Consider the following 6,000-nt stretch of genomic DNA (forward strand, 5'->3'; position numbering starts at 1 on the left):
GGGAGATATATCTGAAAAAAAATTACTGTTGGTAATATCAGAGAGTTTATTGCCTATTTTTTTTTCTAGAAGTTTTATGGTATTGGTTCTTATATTTAAATCTTTAATCCATTTTGAGTCTATTTTTATATACGGTGTAAGAAGGTGGTCCAGTTTCTTTTTTTTTTTTTACATATATCTGTCCAACTTTCCCAACACCATTTATTGAAGAGACTGTTTTTATCCCATTGTATATTCTTACCTCCTTCGTCATAGATTAAATGAGCATATAGTCCAAGCCCATATTCTTTACCCGACATTATACTGCCTCCCCATGGTCACTCAAGCCCCTTTATGAGCTCACTCCCAAACATCCAAACAGTCTCACCTCTCTCCACAATGCTTCCCTCTAAGACTGCCAAACTGCTCTAAATCCCTTGTATGTACTGTGTCTGCTCCATATGCAGAAAGATCTGGTTGTACGATACATGTATGACTGAGATTTGAATACCCAAGACCGGGAAGATAACTATGTTACAACAGTAATGGGTAAAAAATGAAGTATAAATTTATTATGTGCCATGCATACTGTGTAATAGATCCTTAATATAGGTTGTCTCATTTAATCTTCAGAATTATCTCATGCAAAATTAGTGAGAGGACATGTACATTAAGGTCAAGAATTTAGACTCTGGAGCCAATTCTCTCAGGTTTGAATCCCAGCTTTGCTATTTACTAGCTACATAATGTTGGGCAGGTCACTTATCCTGTCTCTGCCTCAGTTTGCTTCTCTGTAAAGTGGGAATGATGATAACTGAACTTGCTTCATAGGTTCAATTAGGGTAACGAGGGTCAAATCAATAGTGTCTGGCACATTAGCTATTATTAGTGCTCCAGTTTTAGAGGTTATGAATCTGGGTTTCAAATGGTCATGTCACTTGTTCAAGGTCACCCAATTAGCAAATTGTTGCACTGATTTTTACACCTAGGTCTGTCCACTTCCAAAGACCATATTATTTCTAGGATATATCACTGTGTTCATTAGGATAAAGACAATGAGCTTTTTGAGAGTTCTATTTTAAGTACGTGCTTATGAGAACAAGGCAAACTATTAGAGAGTTAAAGAGAATGAACTTTACAATAAATCACAAAAAATTGTCTCAATTTACACTTTTCTTAGTCTGGCATCAGCTCCTCGGGTCATGGAAATACAGCTTAGTCACCTGGGAGCAATTAATGGCTGTAAACATTCAAACCCTACATAGAGGTTAACTGTCATCAGAGTTAAGAGTGCTAATTTTACAGTGCTTAAAGAAGTTAACCTGGGGCTAAAGAAGTTAAGTACAGGCCCCTGATGGAATGAAATACTCTAAAGCGATATATGTATGGCCCACATACAGAGAAAGGAGTTTTGGTGGGAGATAGGTTGCATGAACCCATCTAGAGCCAAGAGGCCCCTTGGGACTTGAGGCTGACTACTTAGATTGCTTGCATTGGAGGAGGGCAACAAAAATGAGGGCAACCACAGAGAATTAGGGGAGGGTATAAGAGGTTGAGGAATAGTTATGATAAAGATAAGAACTTTTAAGTCTGGAGGGAGTGTCACTAGCTGTCCTTTCTGATGAGGAATATGGTGCCATATAGCAAATACCTCAAAAATGTACCTATCTTTTTTCCTTTTAACTCTCTCACCTAGGACCTAATGAATTATGGTCAAAGATTTGTATTCATCACAGTGTTATTAAAAATAGGGAAAGTTTGGAGATGATCTCTTCTGAAGTAAATTGATAAAATGGAATAGTACATAGCCATTAATAGTAATTTTAGGAATGAGTTTTAAATTATGGGAGTAAGGATCCTTTACTGCTTGTTCAAAATCTGTGTATTTCTTGCTTAAAACAATTCCTGATAAGAGCTCAATTAATATATGTTTAAGAACGAGATGTACTATTAAGTGTGGGGAAAAAAAATCACCAAAGGATTTTAAACTGAACCTCTTGCTTTGAAAAGAATTCTGACCATAGAAAAGGGATGTTAAAAATGCCTCCATATTAAATGTACCCTGGGTTGGATACTGGAACAGAAAAAGAGCATTTATTAGTCAAGCCATGAAGACATGAAAGAATCTTAAATACATCTTGCTAAGTGAAAGAAGCTAATTTGAAAAAACTATGTAGTGTATGATTCCAACGAAATGAGATTTTGGAAAAGGCAAAACTCAAGAGACAATAAAAAGATCAGTAGTTGTCAGGGGTTCTGGGGAAGAGTGGGGCATGAATCCATAAAACACTGGGGACTTTTAGGACAGTAAAAATACTCTGTATGATGCTGTAATGATGAATAAATGTCATTAGGTATCTGTTAAAACCCATAGAACTGTACGACACAAAGAGCGAACTTTAATGCAAACTATAACCTTCAGTTAATAATAATAACGTATCAGAATTGGCTCATTATTTTAACAAGTGTACCCACCAATGCAAGATATGAATAATAGGGGAAACTGTGTGCTAGGGGTGAAGGTGCAGGGGTGGGTTGAGTACGTAAGACGTACACTACCTGCTCAATTTTTCTGTAAATCTAAAGCTATACTCCACCCCCCAAATAGTCTATTAACTGTTATTTTTTTAAGTACATAAATGGAAAAGCTGGTGAAACCTGAATAAAGTCTGGATTTTAGTTAATAGTAACATACCAAGGTTAATTTCTTACTTTTGACCAATGTACCATGGTTACTCAAAGATGCTGATATTATGGGAAAATAGGTAAAGAGTATAGGAGAATTCTCTGTATTATCTTTGTCACTTTTTAGTAAATCTAAAATTAATCCAAAATGAAAAGTTTATTTACAAAATGATAGTCAGAGCCTCTCGGCTAACAGCCCTCCAGGCACTGGTGTTCTCGCCAAGCAGGGCACTGCCAGGAGCACCATGGTTGTGGTCAGAAGTACATGATAACAGGAAATCAAATGCTCACACTTCATTTCAGGGCTTTAGTGACAGCCATGTCACCAAAGTTCCCAAGAGACAAAGTTAAATGTAGTATAAAACACTAAAGCACAACTCAAAAAGAATTTATACAAATGCCTTTATTTTTTGTAACAAATAGAAAATGCAAAGGAATAAAACTTGCAGTTGTCCTTTCTAAGCTTAAGTCTCATCTTTCCCCTTGGAGCATCTTCCTTTCCTCCGTCCTACCACATTTATTGAGGGACTGAATTAGATCTTGGGGATTCTTCAAGGAACAAAACAGGCATAAGCTCTGCCCGCAAGGACACCAAAACTTGTCTTTCAATAGTCAAGGAGTAGGTGTTTGCCTGTAACTTGGTGCGTGGTCTCATCTTGAATGATCTCAGTGCTGGTTTTATTACTCATTTTTTTTTTTTTGACACATTCTCCTAGGTTGCAAGAAGAGTTGCCAGTACCACCTTGTGTCATTCCACAAGATTTCAAAGACTTTCTTGTCTCTGCTTTGTGACATTTTATTGATGGTTACCACCTCTGAAACTGATGTCTTAAGGACTTCTTTAAAAATCCATCAGCATGTCATTATCTTTCCTTTGAAAAGAGTAGTGGCCATGGTGTGGAGGCCACGGGGTGGGGAGGAGCAGTCATTTAGCTAGTGGCCATAAGAAGTGTTGAGTTTCACACTAGGACTCCTTAGATTTGGCTCACACGGAACTGGCCCTGATACTGGCTCATGGAAATTCAAAGAGAAGAATTCTTTATGGGTCACCAGTCTCAGCTTTGGCTCTCAGGTTCAAATGCTGGACTGTTGCCTCTTTACTCCTTATGGTTCCCATCTAGCATCTGGCTCTTCCTTACCTGCCTGTGTTTAATCTGTTTCATCAGAGCAGCAAGGGCAGAGTACCCATTCTCAGAGATTCTGTTTTATTTGATTGCTCAGTAAGGTACTGCAGAGCAAAGCACACTATTTCTCCAGTCCCTACCTGCAACCTCATGTGATGAAAGGGATGAGGGATCTCCCTAGGAAGGGCCTCTTTATAAGGGCACTAATCCCAATCATGAGGGCTCTCTCCTTATGACCTAATCACCCACCGAAGTTTCCACCTCCTAATACCACCATATTGGGCATTAGGATTTCAACATATGCATTTGGGAGGGGGCACATTCAGACCATAGCAGCCCCACAAATTATGTAGCCAATCCTGTTCATGTGCAATAAGTTTAGGAGATTCAGACAGATTGGGGTTCAAATTTGAGCTCCTTTCCTTGCTAGCGGTGAGATCATGAGTGGATCCTGACTTAAATCTCTAAGCCTCCTTGTCCTTATCAGTTAAATGGGGATACTTCTTCATTATAAGAAATATTTAAATGTGAAAACATAGTTTAAAGAACTAGCTTAGTGTCAGGCACACAGTAGATATTTTGCTATCCATGCATCCACCTGTCTAACCGTCTACCCAGATATTCAACAAACCATTTACTGATTTCCTGTTTGTGCAAGGCAGTATGCTAGGCCCTGTTTGGGAGGCAGAGTTGAAGAAAATGTGTTCTCAAATAGCTTGCAATATAATAAGAGAGTTAAAACTCCTCCCTCCACAGTGGTTCCTACCAAGAGAATTTAAATACAGTGTCACACTGGGAACTGGTTATTATTTAATGGGAAGTTGGGAGGAGGTAAGAGGGGAGTAAGGTGTGTAAAATTTAGGGATGAGAAGGTTAAGTTTGAAACTTGGGATAGTCTGAGTCCAACAGAAAAGTTAACGGAGAGCTTTGATGAGTGTAATCTCATTTTTAACAAGTACCCCAGGGAGGGAAAGGATGATAACTTGGATGAGGGGAGCCAGGAAAGAAGACTAGGGAGGGAGGTGGCAGAGTTACAGTTCCAGAAGCAAGAAAAGAACAAAACTGCATCCAATAATTGGATAAAATACAGCATTCAACACTCCCATTGTTAAACAGAGCAAGAGATTTTAAATAATAACAGATTTCTGGTTTTAACCACAACAGTTTTTATCAGGTTAAGCATGAAAGCTGACTAGCAATACATATACATAGAGAAATTTACTATCTTGGTTTAATAAATGAGTTTATGTGCTGTGTTGAAACAGTGCAACTTCCTTAATCCAATATCTGATGAAGGAGCAAGGATAGAAGAATTAATTTACCACACACTAATTAAAGAGGGGTATGCACTGTATATACGTTGAAAGTCTCTGAAAATGAATATTTGATAAACAATATCTGGTAAATTAAAAACCTGAAATGTTAAATTAAATGCAAATTAAAAATCTGGAATGTTAAATTAATTAAATACAGAAAACTGCATCAAATAACATTACAAGTCTCAGTTAAATCAGTGAGAAAAAAAAAGCCAAGTTACTCAGCATCATATTTTGCCAGCGTGCACTCTTGACTTACCTGCTAGGAATAAATGAGAGTGACAGGAGCTTCAGTTTTATCTATGAATTTACATGTCACATGCACAAACATTTCTGGGTACATTTTACTTGTGAAGCTACGTGGGGAATAAAATAAACTTTTGTCTTTCTCATGGAAGAAATGCTAAGAGATTTATTCAAATCATTGGATCTTCTAGCTTGAGATAAGGACAGCCAAATCGTTACATCACCCCTCTCAGGCAGTGATTCACACTATGCGGTGACTGAGTTTATGTCTGATGTGCAGCAGAAAGAGTGAGCTTGGAGAATCAGGCTCAGGATGTTCCCAGAGATCTGCCTCTTTCTGTGGTTTACTGTAGATGAAAGACCAAGATTGTCCTGTAGGCATGAGCCCCACTGCCTTATAGAGAAATTTAATAGGTGGGGGTCAGCCATATTTTCTTGTGTTTCTTGGGACTGGGAGATGCCTTTAAACCGTCACCTACTGACATCTGACTCTTCATTTGAACACAAGATTAATCTCAGTGGGTCCTTTGAATTTGAAATTCTGTTCTTGCCACTGACTACTGAGCTCTTCTGGACAAGGCACTCATTTCCCTTTTCTCTGATTCCTCACTTGTTGTATGAGTCCCACAATGCTGGCACCACAGAAAGCT

The sequence above is a fragment of the Pteropus alecto genome, unplaced genomic scaffold (genome assembly GCF_000325575.1).
Source record: "Pteropus alecto unplaced genomic scaffold, ASM32557v1 scaffold88, whole genome shotgun sequence".
NCBI lineage: Eukaryota > Metazoa > Chordata > Mammalia > Chiroptera > Pteropodidae > Pteropus > Pteropus alecto.